Below are 25,501 nucleotides of genomic sequence, written 5' to 3'. Positions count from 1 at the left end.
CCGCTGCTCTCACCGCTAGTGTCACCGGTCCTCTCACCGCTCCTCCCACCGCTCCTCTCACCGCTCCTCTCACCGCTGCTCTCACCGCTGCTCTCACCGCTGCTCTCACCGCTCCTCTCACCGCTCCTCTCGCCGCTCCTCTCGCCGCTGCTCTCGCCGCTGCTCTCGCCGCTGCTCTTGCCGCTCCTCTCGCCGCTCCTCTCGCCGCTCCTCTCACCGCTAGTCTCACCGCTCCTCTCACCGCTCCTCTCGCCGCTCCCCTCACATCTCCTCTCGTCGCTGCTCTCACCGCTGCTCTCACCGCTCCTCTCACCGCTGCTCTCACCGCTGCTCTCACCGCTGCTCTCACCGCTGCTCTCACCGCCCCTCTCACCGCTCCTCTCACCGCTGCTCTCACCGCTCCTCTCACCGCTCCTCTCACCGCTGCTCTCACCACTCCTCTCACCACTGCTCTCACCGCTCCTCTCACCGCTGCGCTCACCGCTCCTCTCACCACTCCTCTCACCACTGCTCTCACAGCTCCTCTCACCGCTCCTCTCGCCGCTCCCCTCACCGCTCCTCTCACCGCTGCTCTCACCGCTCCTCTCACCGCTCCTCTCACCGCTCCTCCCACCGCTCCTCTCACCGCTGCTCTCACCGCTGCTCTCACCACTCCTCTCGCCGCTCCTCTCGCCGCTCCTCTCACCGCTGCTCTCACCGCTCCTCTCACCGCTCCTCTCACCGCTGCTCTCACCGCTGCTCTCACCACTGCTCTCACCGCTCCTCTCACCGCTCCTCTCACCGCTGCTCTCACCGCTCCTCTCGCCGCTGCTCTCGCCGCTCCTCTCGCCGCTCCTCTCCCCGCTCCTCTCACCGCTCCTCTCACCGCTCCTCTCGCCGCTGCTCTCGCCGCTCCTCTCGCCGCTCCTCTCGCCGCTCCTCTCGCCGCTCCTCACGCCGCTCCTCTCGCCGCTCCTCTCGCCGCTCCTCTCGCCGCTCCTCTCGCCGCTCCTCACGCCGCTCCTCTCGCCGCTCCTCTCGCCGCTCCTCTCGCCGCTGCTCTCGCCGCTCCTCTCACCGCTGCTCTCACCGCTCCTCTCACCGCTCCTCTCACCGCTCCTCTCACCGCTGCTCTCACCGCTGCTCTCACCGCTAGTGTCACCGGTCCTCTCACCGCTCCTCCCACCGCTCCTCTCACCGCTCCTCTCACCGCTGCTCTCACCGCTGCTCTCACCGCTGCTCTCACCGCTCCTCTCACCGCTCCTCTCGCCGCTCCTCTCGCCGCTGCTCTCGCCGCTGCTCTCGCCGCTGCTCTTGCCGCTCCTCTCGCCGCTCCTCTCGCCGCTCCTCTCACCGCTAGTCTCACCGCTCCTCTCACCGCTCCTCTCGCCGCTCCCCTCACATCTCCTCTCGTCGCTGCTCTCACCGCTGCTCTCACCGCTCCTCTCACCGCTGCTCTCACCGCTGCTCTCACCGCTGCTCTCACCGCTGCTCTCACCGCCCCTCTCACCGCTCCTCTCACCGCTGCTCTCACCGCTCCTCTCACCGCTCCTCTCACCGCTGCTCTCACCACTCCTCTCACCACTGCTCTCACCGCTCCTCTCACCGCTGCGCTCACCGCTCCTCTCACCACTCCTCTCACCACTGCTCTCACAGCTCCTCTCACCGCTCCTCTCGCCGCTCCCCTCACCGCTCCTCTCACCGCTGCTCTCACCGCTCCTCTCACCGCTCCTCTCACCGCTCCTCCCACCGCTCCTCTCACCGCTGCTCTCACCGCTGCTCTCACCACTCCTCTCGCCGCTCCTCTCGCCGCTCCTCTCACCGCTGCTCTCACCGCTCCTCTCACCGCTCCTCTCACCGCTGCTCTCACCGCTGCTCTCACCACTGCTCTCACCGCTCCTCTCACCGCTGCTCTCACCGCTCCTCTCGCCGCTGCTCTCGCCGCTCCTCTCGCCGCTCCTCTCACCGCTCCTCTCACCGCTCCTCTCACCGCTCCTCTCGCCGCTGCTCTCGCCGCTCCTCTCGCCGCTCCTCTCGCCGCTCCTCTCGCCGCTCCTCACGCCGCTCCTCTCGCCGCTCCTCTCGCCGCTCCTCTCGCCGCTCCTCTCGCCGCTCCTCACGCCGCTCCTCTCGCCGCTCCTCTCGCCGCTCCTCTCGCCGCTGCTCTCGCCGCTCCTCTCACCGCTGCTCTCACCGCTCCTCTCACCGCTCCTCTCACCGCTCCTCTCACCGCTGCTCTCACCACTGCTCTCGCCGCTCCTCTCGCCGCTCCTCTCGCCGCTCCTCTCGCCGCTCCTCTCGCCGCTCCTCTCGCCGCTGCTCTCGCCGCTCCTCTCGCCGCTGCTCTCGCCGCTCCTCTCACCGCTCCTCTCACCGCTCCTCTCACCGCTGCTCTCACCACTGCTCTCGCCGCTCCTCTCGCCGCTCCTCTCGCCGCTCCTCTCGCCGCTCCTCTCGCCGCTCCTCTCGCCACTGCTCTCGCCGCTCCTCTCGCCGCTGCTCTCGCAGCTCCTCTCGCCGCTCCTCTCGCCGCTCCTCTCACCGCTCCTCTCCCTGCTAGTCTCACCGCTGCTCTCACCGCTCCTCTCACCGCTCCTCTCACCGCTGCTCTCACCGCTGCTCTCACCACTGCTCTCACCGCTCCTCTCACCGCTGCTCTCACCGCTCCTCTCGCCGCTGCTCTCGCCGCTCCTCTCGCCGCTCCTCTCACCGCTCCTCTCACCGCTCCTCTCACCGCTCCTCTCGCCGCTGCTCTCGCCGCTCCTCTCGCCGCTCCTCTCGCCGCTCCTCTTGCCGCTCCTCACGCCGCTCCTCTCGCCGCTCCTCTCGCCGCTCCTCTCGCCGCTCCTCTCGCCGCTCCTCTCGCCGCTCCTCACGCCGCTCCTCTCGCCGCTCCTCTCGCCGCTCCTCTCGCCGCTGCTCTCGCCGCTCCTCTCACCGCTGCTCTCACCGCTCCTCTCACCGCTCCTCTCACCGCTCCTCTCACCGCTGCTCTCACCACTGCTCTCGCCGCTCCTCTCGCCGCTCCTCTCGCCGCTCCTCTCGCCGCTCCTCTCACCGCTCCTCTCGCCGCTCCTCTCTCCGCTCCTCTCACCGCTGCTCTCACCGCTGCTCTCACCGCTCCTCTCACCGCTCCTCTCACCGCTCCTCTCACCGCTCCTCTCACCACTGCTCTCACCGCTCCTCTCACCGCTGCTCTCACCGCTGCTCTCGCCGCTCCTCTCGCCGCTCCTCTCACCGCTGCTCTCACCGCTGCTCCCACCGCTCCTCCCACCGCTGCTCTCACCGCTGCTCTCACCACTGCTCTCACCGCTCCTCTCACCGCTGCTCTCACCGCTGCTCCCACCGCTCCTCCCACCGCTGCTCTCACCGCTGCTCTCACCGCTGCTCTCACCGCTCCTCTCACCGCTGCTCTCACCGCTGCTCTCACCACTGCTCTCACCGCTCCTCTCACCGCTCCTCTCACCGCTGCTCTCGCCGCTCCTCTCGCCGCTCCTCTCACCGCTGCTCTCACCGCTAGTGTCACCGGTCCTCTCACCGCTCCTCCCACCGCTCCTCTCACCGCTCCTCTCACCGCTGCTCTCACCGCTGCTCTCACCGCTGCTCTCACCGCTCCTCTCACCGCTCCTCTCGCCGCTCCTCTCGCCGCTGCTCTCGCCGCTGCTCTCGCCGCTGCTCTTGCCGCTCCTCTCGCCGCTCCTCTCGCCGCTCCTCTCACCGCTAGTCTCACCGCTCCTCTCACCGCTCCTCTCGCCGCTCCCCTCACATCTCCTCTCGTCGCTGCTCTCACCGCTGCTCTCACCGCTCCTCTCACCGCTGCTCTCACCGCTGCTCTCACCGCTGCTCTCACCGCTGCTCTCACCGCCCCTCTCACCGCTCCTCTCACCGCTGCTCTCACCGCTCCTCTCACCGCTCCTCTCACCGCTGCTCTCACCACTCCTCTCACCACTGCTCTCACCGCTCCTCTCACCGCTGCGCTCACCGCTCCTCTCACCACTCCTCTCACCACTGCTCTCACAGCTCCTCTCACCGCTCCTCTCGCCGCTCCCCTCACCGCTCCTCTCACCGCTGCTCTCACCGCTCCTCTCACCGCTCCTCTCACCGCTCCTCCCACCGCTCCTCTCACCGCTGCTCTCACCGCTGCTCTCACCACTCCTCTCGCCGCTCCTCTCGCCGCTCCTCTCACCGCTGCTCTCACCGCTCCTCTCACCGCTCCTCTCACCGCTGCTCTCACCGCTGCTCTCACCACTGCTCTCACCGCTCCTCTCACCGCTGCTCTCACCGCTCCTCTCGCCGCTGCTCTCGCCGCTCCTCTCGCCGCTCCTCTCACCGCTCCTCTCACCGCTCCTCTCACCGCTCCTCTCGCCGCTGCTCTCGCCGCTCCTCTCGCCGCTCCTCTCGCCGCTCCTCTCGCCGCTCCTCACGCCGCTCCTCTCGCCGCTCCTCTCGCCGCTCCTCTCGCCGCTCCTCTCGCCGCTCCTCACGCCGCTCCTCTCGCCGCTCCTCTCGCCGCTCCTCTCGCCGCTGCTCTCGCCGCTCCTCTCACCGCTGCTCTCACCGCTCCTCTCACCGCTCCTCTCACCGCTCCTCTCACCGCTGCTCTCACCACTGCTCTCGCCGCTCCTCTCGCCGCTCCTCTCGCCGCTCCTCTCGCCGCTCCTCTCGCCGCTGCTCTCACCGCTCCGCTCACCGCTGCTCTCGCCGCTGCTCTCGCAGCTCCTCTCGCCGCTCCTCTCGCCGCTCCTCTCACCGCTCCTCTCCCTGCTAGTCTCACCGCTCCTCTCACCGCTCCTCTCACCACTGCTCTCACCGCTCCTCTCACCGCTCCTCTCACCGCTCCTCTCACCGCTAGTCTCACCGCTCATCTCACCGCTCCTCTCACCGCTCCTCTCACCGCTCCTCTCTCCGCTCCTCTCACCGCTCCTCTCACCGCTGCTCTCACCGCTCCTCTCACCGCTCCTCTCGCCGCTCCTCTCGCCGCTCCTCTCACCGCTCCTCTCTCCGCTCCTCTCGCCGCTCCTCTCGCCGCTCCTCTCGCCGCTCCTCTCGCCACTGCTCTCGCCGCTCCTCTCGCCGCTCCTCTCGCCGCTCCTCTCACCGCTCCTCTCGCCGCTCCTCTCACCCCTCCTCTCACCGCTCCTCTCACCGCTAGTCTCACCGCTCCTCTCACCGCTCCTCTCACCGCTGCTCTCACCGCTCCTCTCACCGCTCCTCTCACCGCTCCTCTCACCACTGCTCTCACCGCCCCTCTCACCGCTGCTCTCACCGCTACTCTCACCGCTCCTCTCACCGCTCCTCTCACCGCTCCTCTCACCGCTGCTCTCACCGCTCCTCTCACCGCTCCTCTCACCGCTCCTCTCGCCGCTCCTCTCGCCGCTCCTCTCGCCGCTCCTCTCGCCGCTCCTCTCGCCGCTGCTCTCCCCGCCGCTCTCGCCGCTGCACTCGCCGCTCCTCTCGCCGCTCCTCTCGCCGCTCCTCTCACCGCTAGTCTCACCGCTCCTCTCACCGCTCCTCTCGCCGCTCCCCTCACCGCTCCTCTCGTCGCTGCTCTCACCGCTGCTCTCACCGCTCCTCTCACCGCTGCTCTCACCGCTGCTCTCACCGCTGCTCTCACCGCTGCTCTCACCGCCCCTCTCACCGCTCCTCTCACCGCTGCTCTCACCGCTCCTCTCACCGCTCCTCTCACCGCTGCTCTCACCACTCCTCTCACCACTGCTCTCACCGCTGCTCTCACCGCTGCTCTCACCGCCCCTCTCACCGCTCCTCTCACCGCTGCTCTCACCGCTCCTCTCACCGCTCCTCTCACCGCTGCTCTCACCACTCCTCTCACCACTGCTCTCACAGCTCCTCTCACCGCTCCTCTCGCTGCTCCCCTCACCGCTCCTCTCACCGCTGCTCTCACCGCTCCTCTCACCGCTCCTCTCACCGCTCCTCCCACCGCTCCTCTCACCGCTGCTCTCACCGCTGCTCTCACCACTCCTCTCCCCGCTCCTCTCGCCGCTCCTCTCACCGCTGCTCTCACCGCTCCTCTCACCGCTCCTCTCACCGCTGCTCTCACCGCTGCTCTCACCACTGCTCTCACCGCTCCTCTCACCGCTGCTCTCACCGCTGCTCTCACCTCTCCTCTCGCCGCTCCTCTCACCGCTCCTCTCACCGCTCCTCTCACCGCTCCTCTCGCCGCTCCTCTCGCCGCTCTTCTCACCGCTAGTCTCACCGCTCCTCTCGCCGCTCCTCTCGCCGGTCCTCTCACCGCTCCTCTCACCGCTGCTCTCACCGCTGCTCTCACCGCTCCTCTCACCGCTCCTCTCACCGCTCCTCTCACCGCTAGTCTCACCGCTCCTCTCACCGCTCCTCTCACCGCTCCTCTCACCGCTCCTCTCACCGCTCCTCTCTCCGCTCCTCTCGCCGCTCCTCTCACCGCTCCTCTCACCGCTCCTCTCACCGCTCCTCTCACCGCTGCTCTCGCCGCTCCTCTCGCCGCTCCTCTCACCGCTCCTCTCACCGCTCCTCTCACCGCTCCTCTCACCGCTGCTCTCGCCGCTCCACTCGCCGCTCCTCTCGCCGCTCCTCTCGCCGCTCCTCTCACCGCTCCTCTCACCGCTTGTCTCACCGCTCCTCTCACCGCTCCTCTCACCACTGCTCTCACCGCTCCTCTCACCGCTCCTCTCACCGCTGCTCTCACCGCTGCTCTCACCACTGCTCTCACGGCTCCTCTCACCGCTGCTCTCACCGCTGCTCTCACCTCTCCTCTCGCCGCTCCTCTCACCGCTCCTCTCACCGCTCCTCTCACCGCTGCTCTCACCACTGCTCTCGCCGCTCCTCTCGCCGCTCCTCTCACCGCTGCTCTCGCCGCTCCACTCGCCGCTCCTCTCGCCGCTCCTCTCGCCGCTCCTCTCGCCGCTCCTCTCGCCGCTCCTCTCGCCGCTCCTCTCGCCGCTCCTCTCGCCGCTCCTCTCGCCACTGCTCTCGCCGCTCCTCTCGCCGCTCCTCTCGCCGCTCCTCTCACCGCTCCTCTCACCGCTCCTCTCACCGCTGCTCTCACCGCTCTGCTCACCGCTGCTCTCGCCGCTGCTCTCGCCGCTCCTCTCGCCGCTCCTCTCGCCGCTCCTCTCACCGCTCCTCTCACCGCTAGTCTCACCGCTCCTCTCACCGCTCCTCTCACCACTGCTCTCACCGCTCCTCTCACCGCTCCTCTCACCGCTGCTCTCACCGCTACTCTCACCGCTCCTCTCACCGCTCCTCTCACCGCTCCTCTCACCGCTGCTCTCACCGCTCCTCTCACCGCTCCTCTCGCCGCTCCTCTCGCCGCTCCTCTCGCCGCTCCTCTCGCCGCTCCTCTCGCCGCTGCTCTCCCCGCTGCTCTCGCCGCTCCTCTCACCGCTGCTCTCACCGCTCCTCTCCCCGCTCCTCTCGCCGCTGCTCTCCCCGCTGCTCTCGCCGCTCCTCTCACCGCTGCTCTCGCCACTCCTCTCGCCGCTCCTCTCGCCGCTCCTCTCGCCGCTCCTCTCACCGCTCCTCTCTCCGCTCCTCTCACCGCTCCTCTCGCCGCTCCTCTCGCCGCTCCTCTCGCCACTGCTCTCGCCGCTCCTCTCGCCGCTCCTCTCGCCGCTCCTCTCACCGCTCCTCTCGCCGCTCCTCTCACCACTCCTCTCACCGCTGCTCTCACCGCTCCGCTCACCGCTGCTCTCGCCGCTGCTCTCGCCGCTCCTCTCGCCGCTCCTCTCGCCGCTCCTCTCACCGCTCCTCTCACCGCTAGTCTCACCGCTCCTCTCACCGCTCCTCTCACCACTGCTCTCACCGCTCCTCTCACCGCTCCTCTCACCGCTCCTCTCACCACTGCTCTCACCGCCCCTCTCACCGCTGCTCTCACCGCTACTCTCACCGCTCCTCTCACCGCTCCTCTCACCGCTCCTCTCACCGCTGCTCTCACCGCTCCTCTCACCGCTCCTCTCACCGCTCCTCTCGCCGCTCCTCTCGCCGCTCCTCTCGCCGCTGCTCTCCCCGCTGCTCTCACCGCTCCTCTCACCGCTGCTCTCACCGCTCCTCTCACCGCTCCTCTCGCCGCTCCTCTCGCCACTCCTCTCACCGCTCCTCTCACCGCTGCTCTCACCGCTCCTCTCGCCGCTCCTCTCGCCGCTCCTCTCGCCGCTCCTCTCACCGCTAGTCTCACCGCTCCTCTCGCCGCTCCTCTCGCCGGTCCTCTCACCGCTCCTCTCACCGCTGCTCTCACCGCTGCTCTCACCGCTCCTCTCACCGCTCCTCTCACCGCTCCTCTCACCGCTAGTCTCACCGCTCCTCTCACCGCTCCTCTCACCGCTCCTCTCTCCGCTCCTCTCGCCGCTCCTCTCACCGCTCCTCTCGCCGCTCCTCTCGCCGCTCCTCTCGCCGCTCCTCTCACCGCTGCTCTCACCGCTGCTCTCACCGCTCCTCTCACCGCTCCTCTCACCGCTGCTCTCGCTGCTCCTCTCACCGCTGCTCTCACCGCTGCTCTCACCGCTCCTCTCACCGCTGCTCTCACCGCTCCTCTCACCGCTGCTCTCACCGCTCCTCTCACCGCTGCTCTCACCGCTCCTCTCACCGCTCCTCTCACCGCTCCTCTCTCCGCTCCTCTCACCGCTCCTCTCACCGCTGCTCTCACCGCTCCGCTCACCGCTCCTCTCACCGCTCCTCTCACCGCTGCTCTCGCTGCTCCTCTCACCGCTGCTCTCACCGCTGCTCTCACCGCTGCTCTCACCGCTCCTCTCACCGCTGCTCTCACCGCTCCTCTCACCGCTGCTCTCACCGCTCCTCTCACCGCTGCTCTCACCGCTCCTCTCACCGCTCCTCTCACCGCTCCTCTCTCCGCTCCCCTCACCGCTCCTCTCACCGCTGCTCTCACCGCTCCGCTCACCGCTGCTCTCACCGCTCCTCTCACCGCTCCTCTCACCGCTCCTCTCACCGCTCCTCTCTCCGCTCCTCTCACCGCTCCTCTCACCGCTCCTCTCACCACTGCTCTCACCGCGCCTCTCACCGCTGCTCTCACCGCTGCTCTCGCCGCTCCTCTCGCCGCTCCTCTCACCGCTGCTCTCACCGCTCCTCTCACCGCTCCTCTCACCGCTAGTGTCACCGGTCCTCTCACCGCTCCTCCCACCGCTCCTCTCACCGCTCCTCTCACCGCTGCTCTCACCGCTGCTCTCACCGCTGCTCTCACCGCTCCTCTCGCCGCTCCTCTCGCCGCTCCTCTCGCCGCTGCTCTCGCCGCTCCTCTCGCCGCTCCTCTCGCCGCTCCTCTCACCGCTAGTCTCACCGCTCCTCTCACCGCTCCTCTCGCCGCTCCCCTCACCGCTCCTCTCATCGCTGCTCTCACCGCTGCTCTCACCGCTCCTCTCACCGCTGCTCTCACCGCTGCTCTCACCGCTGCTCTCACCGCTGCTCTCACCGCCCCTCTCACCGCTCCTCTCACCGCTCCTCTCACCGCTGCTCTCACCGCTGCTCTCACCGCTCCTCTCACCGCTCCTCTCACCGCTAGTCTCACCGCTCCTCTCACCGCTCCTCTCACCGCTCCTCTCACCGCTCCTCTCTCCGCTCCTCTCGCCGCTCCTCTCACCGCTCCTCTCACCGCTCCTCTCACCGCTGCTCTCGCCGCTCCTCTCGCCGCTCCTCTCACCGCTCCTCTCACCGCTCCTCTCGCCGCTGCTCTCGCCGCTCCTCTCGCCGCTCCTCTCGCCGCTCCTCTCGCCGCTCCTCTCGCCGCTCCTCACGCCGCTCCTCTCGCCGCTCCTCTCGCCGCTCCTCTCGCCGCTGCTCTCGCCGCTCCTCTCACCGCTGCTCTCGCCGCTCCTCTCACCGCTCCTCTCGCCGCTCCTCTCACCGCTCCTCTCACCGCTCCTCTCACCGCTGCTCTCACCACTGCTCTCGCCGCTCCTCTCGCCGCTCCTCTCGCCGCTGCTCTCGCCGCTCCACTCGCCGCTCCTCTCGCCGCTCCTCTCGCCGCTCCTCTCGCCGCTCCTCTCGCCGCTCCTCTCACCGCTCCTCTCGCCGCTCCTCTCACCGCTCCTCTCGCCGCTCCTCTCGCCGCTCCTCTCGCCACTGCTCTCGCCGCTCCTCTCGCCGCTCCTCTCGCCGCTCCTCTCACCGCTCCTCTCACCGCTCCTCTCACCGCTGCTCTCACCGCTCCGCTCACCGCTGCTCTCGCCGCTGCTCTCGCCGCTCCTCTCGCCGCTCCTCTCGCCGCTCCTCTCACCGCTCCTCTCACCGCTAGTCTCACCGCTCCTCTCACCGCTCCTCTCACCACTGCTCTCACCGCTCCTCTCACCGCTCCTCTCACCGCTGCTCTCACCGCTACTCTCACCGCTCCTCTCACCGCTCCTCTCACCGCTCCTCTCACCGCTGCTCTCACCGCTCCTCTCACCGCTCCTCTCGCCGCTCCTCTCGCCGCTCCTCTCGCCGCTCCTCTCGCCGCTCCTCTCGCCGCTGCTCTCCCCGCTGCTCTCGCCGCTCCTCTCACCGCTGCTCTCACCGCTCCTCTCACCGCTCCTCTCGCCGCTGCTCTCCCCGCTGCTCTCGCCGCTCCTCTCACCGCTGCTCTCGCCGCTCCTCTCGCCGCTCCTCTCGCCGCTCCTCTCACCGCTCCTCTCTCCGCTCCTCTCACCGCTCCTCTCGCCGCTCCTCTCGCCGCTCCTCTCGCCACTGCTCTCGCCGCTCCTCTCGCCGCTCCTCTCGCCGCTCCTCTCACCGCTCCTCTCGCCGCTTCTCTCACCACTCCTCTCACCGCTGCTCTCACCGCTCCGCTCACCGCTGCTCTCGCCGCTGCTCTCGCCGCTCCTCTCGCCGCTCCTCTCGCCGCTCCTCTCACCGCTCCTCTCACCGCTAGTCTCACCGCTCCTCTCACCGCTCCTCTCACCACTGCTCTCACCGCTCCTCTCACCGCTCCTCTCACCGCTCCTCTCACCACTGCTCTCACCGCCCCTCTCACCGCTGCTCTCACCGCTACTCTCACCGCTCCTCTCACCGCTCCTCTCACCGCTCCTCTCACCGCTGCTCTCACCGCTCCTCTCACCGCTCCTCTCACCGCTCCTCTCACCGCTCCTCTCGCCGCTCCTCTCGCCGCTGCTCTCCCCGCTGCTCTCACCGCTCCTCTCACCGCTGCTCTCACCGCTCCTCTCACCGCTCCTCTCGCCGCTCCTCTCGCCACTCCTCTCACCGCTCCTCTCACCGCTGCTCTCACCGCTCCTCTCGCCGCTCCTCTCGCCGCTCCTCTCGCCGCTCCTCTCACCGCTAGTCTCACCGCTCCTCTCGCCGCTCCTCTCGCCGGTCCTCTCACCGCTCCTCTCACCGCTGCTCTCACCGCTGCTCTCACCGCTCCTCTCACCGCTCCTCTCACCGCTCCTCTCACCGCTAGTCTCACCGCTCCTCTCACCGCTCCTCTCACCGCTCCTCTCTCCGCTCCTCTCGCCGCTCCTCTCACCGCTCCTCTCGCCGCTCCTCTCGCCGCTCCTCTCGCCGCTCCTCTCACCGCTGCTCTCACCGCTGCTCTCACCGCTCCTCTCACCGCTCCTCTCACCGCTGCTCTCGCTACTCCTCTCACCGCTGCTCTCACCGCTGCTCTCACCGCTCCTCTCACCGCTGCTCTCACCGCTCCTCTCACCGCTGCTCTCACCGCTCCTCTCACCGCTGCTCTCACCGCTCCTCTCACCGCTCCTCTCACCGCTCCTCTCTCCGCTCCTCTCACCGCTCCTCTCACCGCTGCTCTCACCGCTCCGCTCACCGCTCCTCTCACCGCTCCTCTCACCGCTGCTCTCGCTGCTCCTCTCACCGCTGCTCTCACCGCTGCTCTCACCGCTGCTCTCACCGCTCCTCTCACCGCTGCTCTCACCGCTCCTCTCACCGCTGCTCTCACCGCTCCTCTCACCGCTGCTCTCACCGCTCCTCTCACCGCTCCTCTCACCGCTCCTCTCTCCGCTCCCCTCACCGCTCCTCTCACCGCTGCTCTCACCGCTCCGCTCACCGCTGCTCTCACCGCTCCTCTCACCGCTCCTCTCACCGCTCCTCTCACCGCTCCTCTCTCCGCTCCTCTCACCGCTCCTCTCACCGCTCCTCTCACCACTGCTCTCACCGCGCCTCTCACCGCTGCTCTCACCGCTGCTCTCGCCGCTCCTCTCGCCGCTCCTCTCACCGCTGCTCTCACCGCTCCTCTCACCGCTCCTCTCACCGCTAGTGTCACCGGTCCTCTCACCGCTCCTCCCACCGCTCCTCTCACCGCTCCTCTCACCGCTGCTCTCACCGCTGCTCTCACCGCTGCTCTCACCGCTCCTCTCGCCGCTCCTCTCGCCGCTCCTCTCGCCGCTGCTCTCGCCGCTGCTCTCGCCGCTGCTCTCGCCGCTCCTCTCGCCGCTCCTCTCGCCGCTCCTCTCACCGCTAGTCTCACCGCTCCTCTCACCACTCCTCTCGCCGCTCCCCTCACCGCTCCTCTCATCGCTGCTCTCACCGCTGCTCTCACCGCTCCTCTCACCGCTGCTCTCACCGCTGCTCTCACCGCTGCTCTCACCGCTGCTCTCACCGCCCCTCTCACCGCTCCTCTCACCGCTGCTCTCACCGCTCCTCTCACCGCTCCTCTCACCGCTGCTCTCACCGCTCCTCTCACCGCTCCTCTCACTGCTGCTCTCACCACTCCTCTCACCACTGCTCTCACCGCTCCTCTCACCGCTCCTCTCGCCGCTCCCCTCACCGCTCCTCTCACCACTGCTCTCACCGCTCCTCTCACCGCTCCTCTCACCGCTCCTCCCACCGCTCCTCTCACCGCTGCTCTCACCGCTGCTCTCACCACTCCTCTCGCCGCTCCTCTTGCCGCTCCTCTCACCGCTGCTCTCACCGCTCCTCTCACCGCTCCTCTCACCGCTGCTCTCACCGCTGCTCTCACCACTGCTCTCACCGCTCCTCTCACCGCTGCTCTCACCGCTGCTCTCGCCTCTCCTCTCGCCGCTCCTCTCACCGCTCCTCTCACCGCTCCTCTCACCGCTCCTCTCACCGCTCCTCTCGCTGCTCCTCTCGCCGCTCCTCTCACCGCTAGTCTCACCGCTCCTCTCACCGCTCCTCTCGCCGCTCCCCTCACCGCTCCTCTCATCGCTGCTCTCACCGCTGCTCTCACCGCTCCTCTCACCGCTGCTCTCACCGCTGCTCTCACCGCTGCTCTCACCGCTTCTCTCACCGCCCCTCTCACCGCTCCTCTCACCGCTGCTCTCACCGCTCCTCTCACCGCTCCTCTCACCGCTGCTCTCACCACTCCTCTCACCACTGCTCTCACCGCTCCTCTCACCGCTGCTCTCACCGCTCCTCTCACCGCTCCTCTCACCGCTGCTCTCACCACTCCTCTCACCACTGCTCTCACCGCTCCTCTCACCGCTCCTCTCGCCGCTCCCCTCACCGCTCCTCTCACCGCTGCTCTCACCGCTCCTCTCACCGCTCCTCTCACCGCTCCTCCCACCGCTCCTCTCACCACTGCTCTCACCGCTGCTCTCACCACTCCTCTCGCCGCTCCTCTCGCCGCTCCTCTCACCGCTGCTCTCACCGCTCCTCTCACCGCTCCTCTCACCGCTGCTCTCACCGCTGCTCTCACCACTGCTCTCACCGCTCCTCTCACCGCTGCTCTCACCGCTGCTGTCGCCTCTCCTCTCGCCGCTCCTCTCACCACTCCTCTCACCGCTCCTCTCACCGCTCCTCTCGCCGCTCCTCTCGCCGCTCCTCTCGCCGCTCCTCTCACCGCTAGTCTCACCGCTCCTCTCGCCGCTCCTCTCGCCGGTCCTCTCACCGCTCCTCTCACCGCTGCTCTCACCGCTGCTCTCACCGCTCCTCTCAACGCTCCTCTCACCGCTCCTCTCACCGCTAGTCTCACCGCTCCTCTCACCGCTCCTCTCACCGCTCCTCTCACCGCTCCTCTCACCGCTCCTCTCTCCGCTCCTCTCGCCGCTCCTCTCACCGCTCCTCTCACCGCTCCTCTCACCGCTCCTCTCTCCGCTCCTCTCGCCGCTCCTCTCGCCGCTCCTCTCGCCGCTCCTCTCGCCGCTGCTCTCGCCGCTCCTCTCGCCGCTCCTCTCGCCGCTCCTCTCGCCGCTCCTCTCGCCGCTGCTCTCGCCGCTCCTCTCGCCGCTCCTCTCGCCGCTCCTCTCGCCGCTCCTCTCGCCGCTCCTCACGCCGCTCTTCTCTCCGCTCCTCTCGCCGCTCCTCTCGCCGCTGCTCTCGCCGCTCCTCTCCCCGCTGCTCTCACCGCTCCTCTCACCGCTCCTCTCACCGCTGCTCTCACCACTGCTCTCGCCGCTCCTCTCGCCGCTCCTCTCGCCGCTCCTCTCGCCGCTCCTCTCGCCGCTCCTCTCGCCGCTGCTCTCACCGCTCCTCTCACCGCTGCTCTCGCCGCTCCTCTCGCCGCTCCTCTCGCCGCTCCTCTCGCCGCTCCTCTCGCCGCTCCTCTCGCCGCTCCTCTCTCCGCTCCTCTCGCCGCTCCTCTCGCCGCTCCTCTCGCCGCTCCTCTCACCGCTGCTCTCACCGCTCCTCTCACCGCTCCTCTCACCGCTCCTCTCACCGCTCCTCTCGCCGCTCCTCTCGCCGCTGCTCTCGCCGCTGCTCTCGCCGCTCCTCTCACCGCTGCTCTCACCGCTCCTCTCACCGCTCCTCTCGCCGCTGCTCTCACCGCTGCTCTCACCGCTCCTCTCACCGCTGCTCTCACCTCTCCTCTCACCGCTCCTCTCGCCGCTCCTCTCGCCGCTCCTCTCGCCGCTCCTCTCACCGCTCCTCTCACCGCTCCTCTCGCCGCTCCTCTCGCCGCTCCTCTCGCCGCTCCTCTCACCGCTAGTCTCACCGCTCCTCTCGCCGCTCCTCTCGCCAGTCCTCTCACCGCTCCTCTCACCGCTGCTCTCACCGCTCCTCTCACCGCTCCTCTCACCGCTCCTCTCACCGCTAGTCTCACCGCTCCTCTCACCGCTCCTCTCACCGCTCCTCTCACCGCTCCTCTCTCCGCTCCTCTCGCCGCTCCTCTCGCCGCTCCTCTCGCCGCTCCTCTCGCCGCTCCTCTCACCGCTGCTCTCACCGCTGCTCTCACCGCTCCTCTCACCGCTCCTCTCACCGCTGCTCTCGCCGCTCCTCTCACCGCTGCTCTCACCGCTGCTCTCACCGCTGCTCTCACCGCTCCTCTCACCGCTGCTCTCACCGCTCCTCTCACCGCTGCTCTCACCGCTCCTCTCACCGCTGCTCTCACCGCTCCTCTCACCGCTCCTCTCACCGCTCCTCTCTCCGCTCCTCTCACCGCTCCTCTCACCGCTGCTCTCACTGCTCCGCTCACCGCTGCTCTCACCGCTCCTCTCACCGCTCCTCTCACCGCTCCTCTCACCGCTCCTCTCTCCGCTCCTCTCACCGCTCCTCTCACCGCTGCTCTCACCGCTCCTCTCACCGCTCCTCTCACCGCTCCTCTCACCGCTCCTCTCACCGCTGCTCTCACCGCTCCGCTCACCGCTGCTCTCACCGCTCCTCTCACCGCTCCTCTCACCGCTCCTCTCGCCGCTCCTCTCACCGCTCCTCTCCCCGCTCCTCTCACCGTTAGTCTCACCGGTCCTCTCACCGCTCCTCTCACCGCTAGTCTCACCGCTGCTCTCACCGCTCCTCTCACCGCTGCTCTCACCGCTCCTCTCACCGCTGCTCTCACCACTCCTCTCACCGCTGCTCTCACCGCTCCTCTCACCGCTCCTCTCACCGCTCCTCTCACCGCTCCTCTCACCGCTGCTCTCACCGCTCCTCTCACCGCTCCTCTCACCGCTCCTCTCACCGCTCCTCCCACCGCTCCTCTCACCGCTCCTCTCACCGCTAGTCTCACCGGTCCTCTCGCCGCTCCTCTCGCCGCTGCTCTCGCCGCTGCTCTCGCCGCTGCTCTCGCCGCTCCTCTCGCCGCTGCTCTCGCCGCTCCTCTCGCCGCTGCTCTCGCCGCTCCTCTCGCCGCTCCTCTCGCCGCTGCTCTCCCCGCTCCTCTCACCGCTCCTCTCACCGCTCCTCTCACCGCTCCTCTCACCGCTGCTCTCACCGCTCCTCTCACCGCTCCTCTCACCGCTCCTCTCACCGCTGCTCTCACCGCTGTTCTCACCGCTGCTCTCACCGCTGCTCTCGCCGCTCCTCTCGCCGCTGCTCTCGCCGCTCCTCTCGCCGCTCCTCTCGCCGCTCCTCTCGCCGCTCCTCTCGCCGCTCCTCTCACCGCTCCCCTCACCGCTCCTCTCACCGCTCCTCTCACCGCTCCTCTCACCGCTGCTCTCGCCGCTCCTCTCGCCGCTCCTCTCGCCGCTCCCCTCGCCGCTCCCCTCACCGCTCCACTCACCGCTCCTCTCACCGCTGCTCTCACCGCTCCTCTCACCGCTCCTCTCACCGCTCCTCTCACCGCTCCTCTCACCGCTGCTCTCACCGCTCCTCTCGCCGCTCCTCTCGCCGCTCCTCCCGCCGCTCCTCCCGCCGCTCCTCTCGCCGCTCCTCTCGCCGCTCCTCTCGCCGCTGCTCTCGCCGCTGCTCTCGCCGCTGCTCTCGCCGCTGCTCTCACCGCTGCTCTCACCGCTCCTCTCACCGCTGCTCTCACCGCTGCTCTCACCGCTCCTCTCACCGCTCCTCTCACCACTGCTCTCACCTCTCCTCTCGCCGCTCCTCTCGCCGCTCCTCTCGCCGCTCCTCTCGCCGCTCCTCTCACCGCTGCTCTCGCCGCTCCTCTCGCCGCTCCTCTCACCGCTGCTCTCACCGCTCCTCTCACCGCTCCTCTCACCGCTGCTCTCACCGCTCCTCTCACCGCTCCTCTCACCGCTCCTCTCACCGCTCCTCTCACCGCTGCTTTCACCGCTCCTCTCACCGCTCCTCTCACCGCTGCTCTCACCGCTCCTCTCACCGCTCCTCTCGCCGCTCCTCTCGCCGCTCCTCTCGCCGCTCCTCTCACCGCTGCTCTCACCGCTGCTCTCACCGCTGCTCTCACCGCTCCTCTCACCGCTCCTCTCACCGCTCCACTCACCGCTCCTCTCACCGCTCCCCTCACCGCTCCTCTCACCGCTGCTCTCACCGCTCCTCTCACCGCTGCTCTCACCGCTGCTCTCACCACTGCTCTCACCGCTGCTCTCACCGCTCCTCTCACTGGCCTCTCGCTGCTGCTCTCACTGGCCTCTCGCCACTGCTCCCACTCCTCTCACTGGCCTCTCGCCACTGCCCCCGCTCCTCTCGCTGGCCTCTCGCCGCTGCCCCCGCTCCTCTCACTGGCCTCTCGCCGCTGCCCCCGCTCCTCTCACTGGCCTCTCGCCGCTCCTCTCACTGGCCTCTCGCCGCTGCTCCCGCTCCTCTCACCGCTCCTCTCACTGGCCTCTCGCCGCTGCCCCCGCTCCTCTCACTGGCCTCTCGCCGCTGCTCTCACTGGCCTCTCGCCACTGCTCCCGCTCCTCTCATTGTCCTCTCGCCGCTGCCCCCGCTCCTCTCACTGGCCTCTCACCGCTGCCCCCGCTCCTCTCACTGGCCTCTCGCCGCTCCTCTCACTGGCCTCTCACCGCTGCTCCCGCTCCTCTCACCGCTCCTCTCACTGGCCTCTCGCCGCTCCTCTCACTGGCCTCTCACCGCTGCTCCCGCTCCTCTCACCGCTCCTCTCACTGGCCTCTCGCCGCTGCTCTCACTGGCCTCTCGCCACTGCTCCCGCTCCTCTCACTGTCCTCTCGCCGCTGCCCCCGCTCCTCTCACTGGCCTCTCGCCACTGCTCCCGCTCCTCTCACTGTCCTCTCGCCGCTGCCCCCGCTCCTCTCACTGGCCTCTCGCCGCTGCCCCCGCTCCTCTCACTGGCCTCTCGCCGCTGCTCTCACTGATCTCTCGCCACTGCTCCCGCTCCTCTCACTGTCCTCTCGCCGCTGCCCCCGCTCCTCTCACTGGCCTCTCGCCGCTGCCCCCGCTCCTCTCACTGGCCTCTCGCCGCTGCTCTCACTGGCCTCTCACCACTGCCCCCGCTCCTCTCACTGGCCTCTCGCCGCTGCCCCCGCTCCTCTCACTTGCCTCTCGCCGCTGCCCCCGCTCCTCTCACTGGCCTCTCGCCGCTGCCCCCGCTCCTCTCACTGGCCTCTCGCCGCTGCCCCCGCTCCTCTCACTGGCCTCTCGCCGCTGCTCTCACTGATCTCTCGCCACTGCTCCCGCTCCTCTCACTGTCCTCTCGCCGCTGCCCCCGCTCCTCTCACTGGCCTCTCGCCGCTGCCCCCGCTCCTCTCACTGGCCTCTCGCCGCTGCTCTCACTGGCCTCTCACCACTGCCCCCGCTCCTCTCACTGGCCTCTCGCCGCTGCCCCCGCTCCTCTCACTTGCCTCTCGCCGCTGCCCCCGCTCCTCTCACTGGCCTCTCGCCACTGCTCCCGCTCCTCTCACTGGCCTCTCGCCACTGCTCCCGCTCCTCTCACTGGCCTCTCGCCACTGCTCCCGCTCCTCTCACTGGCCTCTCGCCACTGCTCCCGCTCCTCTCACTGGCCTCTCGCCGCTCCTATGCTGGAGGGCCTTCTGTGACCGGTGGGCACCGGAGGGACTGGAGTCAATTGTCGACACCGGCAACATTATTCTGACTTGATTTAATTATAATTTGGAGTGGATTGTTTGTGCCCTTTAAAAAGGGGGCTCTCTCGGTAATGTAGAAATATAGAAGATAGGAGCAGGAGTAGGCCATTCGGCCCCTCGAGCCCGTTCCGCCATTTAATGAGATCATGGCTGATCATCCAAATTCAGTACCCTGTCCCTGCCTTCTCCCCATATCCCTTGATCCCTTTAGCCTTAAGAAATATATCTAACTCCTTCTTGAATATATTTAATAAGTTGGCCTCTACTGCCTTCTGTGGTAGAGAATTCCACAGGTTCACCACTCTCTGGGTGAAGAAATTCCTCCTCATCTCAGTCCTAAATGGCCTACCCCTTATCCTTCGACTGTGACCCCTGGTTCTGGACTCCCCGGCCATCGGGAACATCCTTCCTGCATCTAGTCTGTCTAGTCCTGTTAGAATTTTATAAGTTTCAATTAGATCCCCTCTCAATCTTCTAAACTCTAGCGAATATAAGTCTAATGTGACATCGATTGATGACAATGTCATTCTAATTGGCATTTTAAAAGAGTCAAACTTCCTTTCGTGCTTCTCAGGCTTGGCAATTATCAAAGTCTGAGTTCATGGATGCAGCTTGTTAGATTATGAGTCTTGCTATATAACTATAATATTATATGAATATTACAATAAGTATTCCTTTGTAGAATCTCCCATATGAATATTTTGCACTCATTTAGTATGGGAGTTGTATTGTTGTGGAATCTGCATATTAAAAATAAAGCCTGTGCTCAGGGGATTAAAGTATTTGGAGTGTTTCATTGGAGATCTCGAACTCAACTAGCAATAATATAAATCAATGTAAAACGGACTCCAATCTCCTCCTGTCTGATATAAACCAACCCGTCACTGACACCAATCTCCTCCTGTCTGAAATAAATGGACCCCACAGTCACTGACACCAATCTCCTCTCGTCTGATATAAACCAGCCCCACAGTCACTGACACCAATCACCTCCTGTCTGATATAAACCAACCCCACAGTCACTGACACCAAACTCCTCCTGTCTGATATAAACCAGCCCCACAGTCACTGACACCAATCACCTCCTGTCTGATATAAACCAGCCCCATAGTCACTGACACCAAACTCCTCCTGTCTGATATAAACCAACCCCACAGTCACTGACACCAATCTCCTCCTGTCTGATATAATCCAACCCCACAGTCACTGACACCAAACTCCTCCTGTCTGATATAAACCAACCCCACAGTCACTGACACCAATCTCCTCCTGTCTGATATAAACCAACCCCACAGTCACTGACACCAATCTCCTCCTGTCTGATATAATCCAACCCCACAGTCACTGACACCAATCTCCTCCCGTCTGATATAATCCAGCCCCCCAGTCACTGACACCAATCTCCTCCCGTCTGATACAAACCAGCCCCAGTCACTGATGCTAATCTCCTGTCTGATATAAACCAACTCCACAGTCACTGACCCCAATCTCCTCCTGTCTACATAAAAATAAAACAAAAAAGGTGACTCAACCGTGGCTAACAAGGGAAATTATGGATAGCATAAGATCCAAGGAGAGGACATATAATTTGTCCAGAAAAAGCAGCAAACCTGAGGATTGGGAGCAGTTTTGGATTCAGCAAAGGAGGACAAAGGGATTAATTAAGAGGGGGAAAATAGATTGAGAGTAAGCTTGCAGGGAACATAAAAACTGACTGTAAAAGCTTTTATACATATGTGAAGAGAAAAAGATTGGTGAAGTCAAGCGTAGGTCCCTTGCAGTCAGAATCAGGGGAATTTATATTGGGAAACAAAAATGGCAGACCAACTAAATACATACATTGGTTCTGTCTTCACAAAGGAGGACACAAATAACCTCCCAGAGATGTCGGGAACATAGAGTCTAATGAGAGGGAGGAACTGAATGAAATCAATATTTGTAGGGAAATGGTGTTAGGGAAATTGATGGGATTGAAGGCCGATAAATCCCCAGGGCCTGATAATCTACATCCTAGGGTACTTAAGGAAGTGGCCCTAGAAATATCAAATGCATTGCTGGTCATCTTCCAAAATTCTATAGACTTGAACAGTTCCCATGGATTGGAGAATAGCTAATGTAACCCCACTATTTAAAAAAGGCAGTAGAGAGAAAACGGGGAATTATAGACCAGTAAGTCTGACATCGGTAGTGTGGAAAATGCTAGAGTCCATTATAAAAGATGTAATAGCAGAGCACTTGGAAAACAGTGACAGGAGCAGACAAAGTCAACATGGATTAACAAAAGGTAAATTATGCTTGACTAATCTACTGGAATTTTTTGAAGATGTAACTGGTAGAATAGATAAGGGAGAACCAGTGGATGTGGTGTATTTGAGCTTTCGATAATGTCCCACATAAGAGATTAGCGTGCAAAGTTAAAGCACACGGGATTGGGTGTAAGGTACTGTCTTGGATAGAGAACTGGTTGGCAGACAGAAAGCAAAGCGTTAGAATAAACGGGTCTTTTTCCGAGTGGCAAGCAGTGACTAGTGGGGTACCGCAGGGATCGGTGCTAGGACCCCAGCTATTCACAATATATATAAATGATCTAGACGAGGGAACTAGACGTAATATCTCCAAGTTTGCAGATGACACAAAGCTGGGTGGGCATGTGTGCTGTGAGGAGGATGCAGAGAAACTCCAGTATGATTTGGACAGGTTTAGTGATTGGGCAGATGCATGGCATATGCAGTAAAATGTGGATAAATGCGAGGTTATCCACTTTGGTGGCAAAAACAGGAAGACAGATTATTATCTGAACGGCAATAGATTGGGAAAAGGGGAAGTGTAACGAGACCTGGGTGTCCTTGTGCACCAGTTGCTGAAGGTAAGCATGCAGCAGGTGGTTAAGAAGGGAAATGGTATGTTGGCCTTCATAGTGAGAGGATTCGAGTACAGGAGCAAGGATGTCTTGCTGCAGTTGTACAAGGCCATGGTGAGATCACACCTTGAGTATTGTGTGCAGTTTTGGCCACCTTATCTGAGGAAGGATGTTCTTGCCATGGAGGGAGTGCAGCGAAGATTCACCAGACTGATACCTGGGATGGCAGGAATGACATATGAGGAGAGATTGGGTCGATTAGGCTTATATTCACTAGAGTTCAGAAGAATGAGAGAGGATCTCATCGAAACTTATAAAATTCTAACAGGACTAGACAGACTACATGCAGGAAGGATGTTCCCGATGGCGGGGGAGTCCAGAACCAGGGGTCACAGTCGAAGGATAAGGGGTAGGCCATTTAGGACAGAGATGAGGAGGAATTTCTTCACCCAGAGAGTGGTGAACCTGTGGAATTCTCTACCACAGAAGGCAGTTGAGGCCAATTCATTAAATATTTTCAAGAAGGAGTTAAATATATTTCTTAAGGCTAAAGGGATCAAGGGATAAGGGGAGAAAGCAGAGACAGGGTACTGAATTTGGATGACCAGCCATGATCTCATTAAATGGTGGAGCAGGCTTGAGGGGCTGAATGGCCTACTCCTGCTCCTATCTTCTATGTTTCTATGACACCAATCTCCTGCTGTCTGATATAAACCAACCCCACAGTCACTGACACCAATCTCCTCCTGTCTGATATAAAACCCCACAGTCACTGACACCAATCTCCTCCTGTCTGATATAAATCAACCCCAGTCACTGACATCAATCTCCTCCTGTCTGATATAAATCAACCCCAGTCACTGACACCAATCTCCTCCTGTCTGATATAAATCAACCCCAGTCACTGACATCAATCTCCTCCAGTCTGATATAAATCAACCCCAGTCACTGACACCAATCTCCTCCTCTCTGATATAAATCAACCCCAGTCACTGACACCAATCTCCTCCTGTCTGATATAAACCAGCCCCTCAGTCACTGACACCAATCTCCTCCTGTCTGATATAAACCAACCCCACAGTCACTGACACCAATCTCCTCCTGTCTGATATAAACCAATCCCACAGTCACTGACACCAATCTCCTCCTGTCTGATATAAACTAACCCCACAGTCACTGACACCAATCTCCTCCTGTCTGATATAAACCAACCCCACAGTCACTGACACCAATCTCCTCCTGTCTGATATAAACCAATCCCAGTCACTGACACCAATCTCCTCCTGTCTGATATAAACTAACCCCTCAGTCACTGACACCAATCTCCTGCTGTCTGATATAAACCAATCCCAGTCACTGACACCAATCTCCTCCTGTCTGATATAAACTAACCCCTCAGTCACTGACACCAATCTCCTCCTGTCTGATATAAACCAATCCCACAGTCACTGACACCAATCTCCTCCTGTCTGATATAAACTAACCCCACAGTCACTGACACCAATCTCCTCCTGTCTGATATAAACTAACCCCTCAGTCACTGACACCAATCTCCTGCTGTCTGATATAAACCAACCCCACAGTCACTGACACCAATCACCAGTGTATATCAGACTGAAGTTGTTTACAATCCTGATGAGTTTTTACGTTGTTCCTAGTTGAGTTCGAGATCTCCAATGAAACACTCCACACACCTTAATCCCCCTGAGCACAGGCTTTATTTTTAATATGTCAATTCTGCAAAAATACAACTCTTGTAATAAATGAGTGCTAAAGATTCATATGGGAGTTTCTGCAAAGGAATACTTATTGTAATATTCATATAATATTATAGTTATATAGCAAGACCAATAATCTAACAAGCTGTATCCATGAACTCAGGCTTTGATCATTGCCAAGCCTGGGAGGCACGAAAGGAGGTTCGACTCTTTTAAAATCCCAATTAGAATGTCATTGTCATCAATCGATGTCAAATTACCGAGAGAGCCCCCTTTTTAAAGGGGCACAAACAATCAACTCCAAATTATAATTAAATAGCAGGCGGTTTATTTCATCTTAAAAGGGATAATCAGAGCCTGTTCTGTCTGAGGTGATTACAAGCCAATAGTTCACTAGAAACGGATTTTAATACGAAGTCCACAATATTAAACATACATGTAAACAAAACAAAGCAAGACTTTACTTTTATGATTACTATTTCATATTAAATCTGATCTTCTTCCAGTCCACTCCTGGAGGCCCCACTCCCTGAGCCTACAACCTTCAGCAGGGTCAGTGCTGGAGTTCCACAGCGGGAGTGATCCCAGAGTAACTGTCGGGATCGCATCCCCGTGGATGTTCCAGGTTGTGTATTTTTAGTTATCCTGGTGTCTAACACACACATCAATAAAACAGGGAATTCCTGGAAACACGCTGCAGGTCCTTCTTTATCTGGAGATCAAATGTCTGTTGTATAATTGTACCAGCAGTTAACAGGCTCCTGTGAACTCCTCCCTCTGCTATTTTAATGCAGACTTTAAACAATTTATATTTTAAATGGGTTTATGTTAAATGAGTTAATGTCTGCCTTAAAATGGAAGACCCAGGACTGCCACACAAACACGTTAAAGCTTCGTAGAATAATTATGAGTCATTTTTAGACTGGAAACTTAAACCTGTTTCACTTTGTCAGGAACAGATCGCAGTTTTACACCAATCTCTGATTTGACAGCACGTTTCCAGCATTCACCATTGTTCTTCCTGACTCTAAACACAGTTGTAAAGGAGCCTTCTGATCCGTGCCTAGGAGCTCTGAACCATGGAAGAGAGCGGCTTGGACACATTTCTTACAGGCCTCAAGATTAACCCACACAGAGACTTTGCTGTCAGTGAAGAGAGACGAGAAAGACCAAAGTGCCGTTTGCCCCTCTCAGTGTGGCCCTGAAGGACTGTGTCCAGGCTAGAGTTCTGTTCCCGCCGTACGATCCTCCCCCAGATTGTCCTTTCTGAGCTCCAGCCAGGTGATGCTAAACACTCAGGTGGGAAAGAAGAAAATCTACAACAATGTGTTTAAAGCAAAGCTGATTCATTTCACATATATCCAGTATATTAATCTCCAGCCCAGTTATAGGGGTTATTAATATTAGCAGAAACAAACCCCAAGAATGTCAGAAACATGGTTCAGTCCTGAATGCAATTAACAGCAAAATCCAACACCTGTAGTCACGTATGAACTCGCTGGTGTCTCAGCAGGTGGAATGGCCGAATAAATCCCTTCGCACACACGGAGCAGGTGAATGGACTCTCCCCAGTGTGAGTGCCTTGGTGTGTCTGCAGATCCCTTGTGCTTTTAAAACACTTCTCACAGTCAGAGCATTTAAAAGGTTTCTTATTAGTGTGAACTCGCTGGTGTCTCAGCAGGTTGGATGACTGAGTGAATCCCCTCCCACACATGGAGCAGGTGAACGGCCTCTCCCCAGTGTGAAGAGGCTGCTGAGTCAGCCAGTTGCATAACTGAGCGAATCCCTTCTCACACACGGAGCAGGTGAACGGCCTCTCCCCAGTGTGATTGCGTCGATGAGTTTCCAGCTGGGATGGGGCATTGAATCCCTTCCCACAGTCCCCACATTTCCACGGTTTCTCCATGGTGCGTGTGTCCTGGTGTCCCTCCAGGTTGGACGATCAGTTGAAGTCTCATCCACACACAGCACGTGAACGGTTTCTTTCCGCTGTGAATGGTGCGATGTTTTTTCAGGCTGTGTAACTGGTTAAAGCTCTTTCCACAGTCAGTGCCCTGGAACACTCTCACTCGGGTGTGTGTGTCTCGGTGCTTTTCCAGTCACACTGATGTTTGAAATCTTTTCCCACAGACAGAACAGACAAACATTCCTCCTTCCACATTCAAAGGCCGATGATATTCAGGTCCTGATGAATCGAGTGACTGTCAGATCTTGACATGTTTGGTTTCAGTTTCCTGTCTGCAAATCCTCCCCTTCTAATACCCTGTAAAAGTTTACAAAAGTTACAACTGTAAGCACAGGATAGAAATTTAGAACAGACAATTCTAGTTTCTATAGAACAGACAATTCTAGTTTCTATTGAACATTCCACGGATGTTGCC

This window comes from Somniosus microcephalus, chromosome 4 (assembly GCF_052327205.1).
Source record: "Somniosus microcephalus isolate GS21.2 chromosome 4, FLI_Smic_1.0, whole genome shotgun sequence".
Taxonomy (NCBI): domain Eukaryota; kingdom Metazoa; phylum Chordata; class Chondrichthyes; order Squaliformes; family Somniosidae; genus Somniosus; species Somniosus microcephalus.
Note: the sequence above shows the minus strand (reverse complement) of the source record.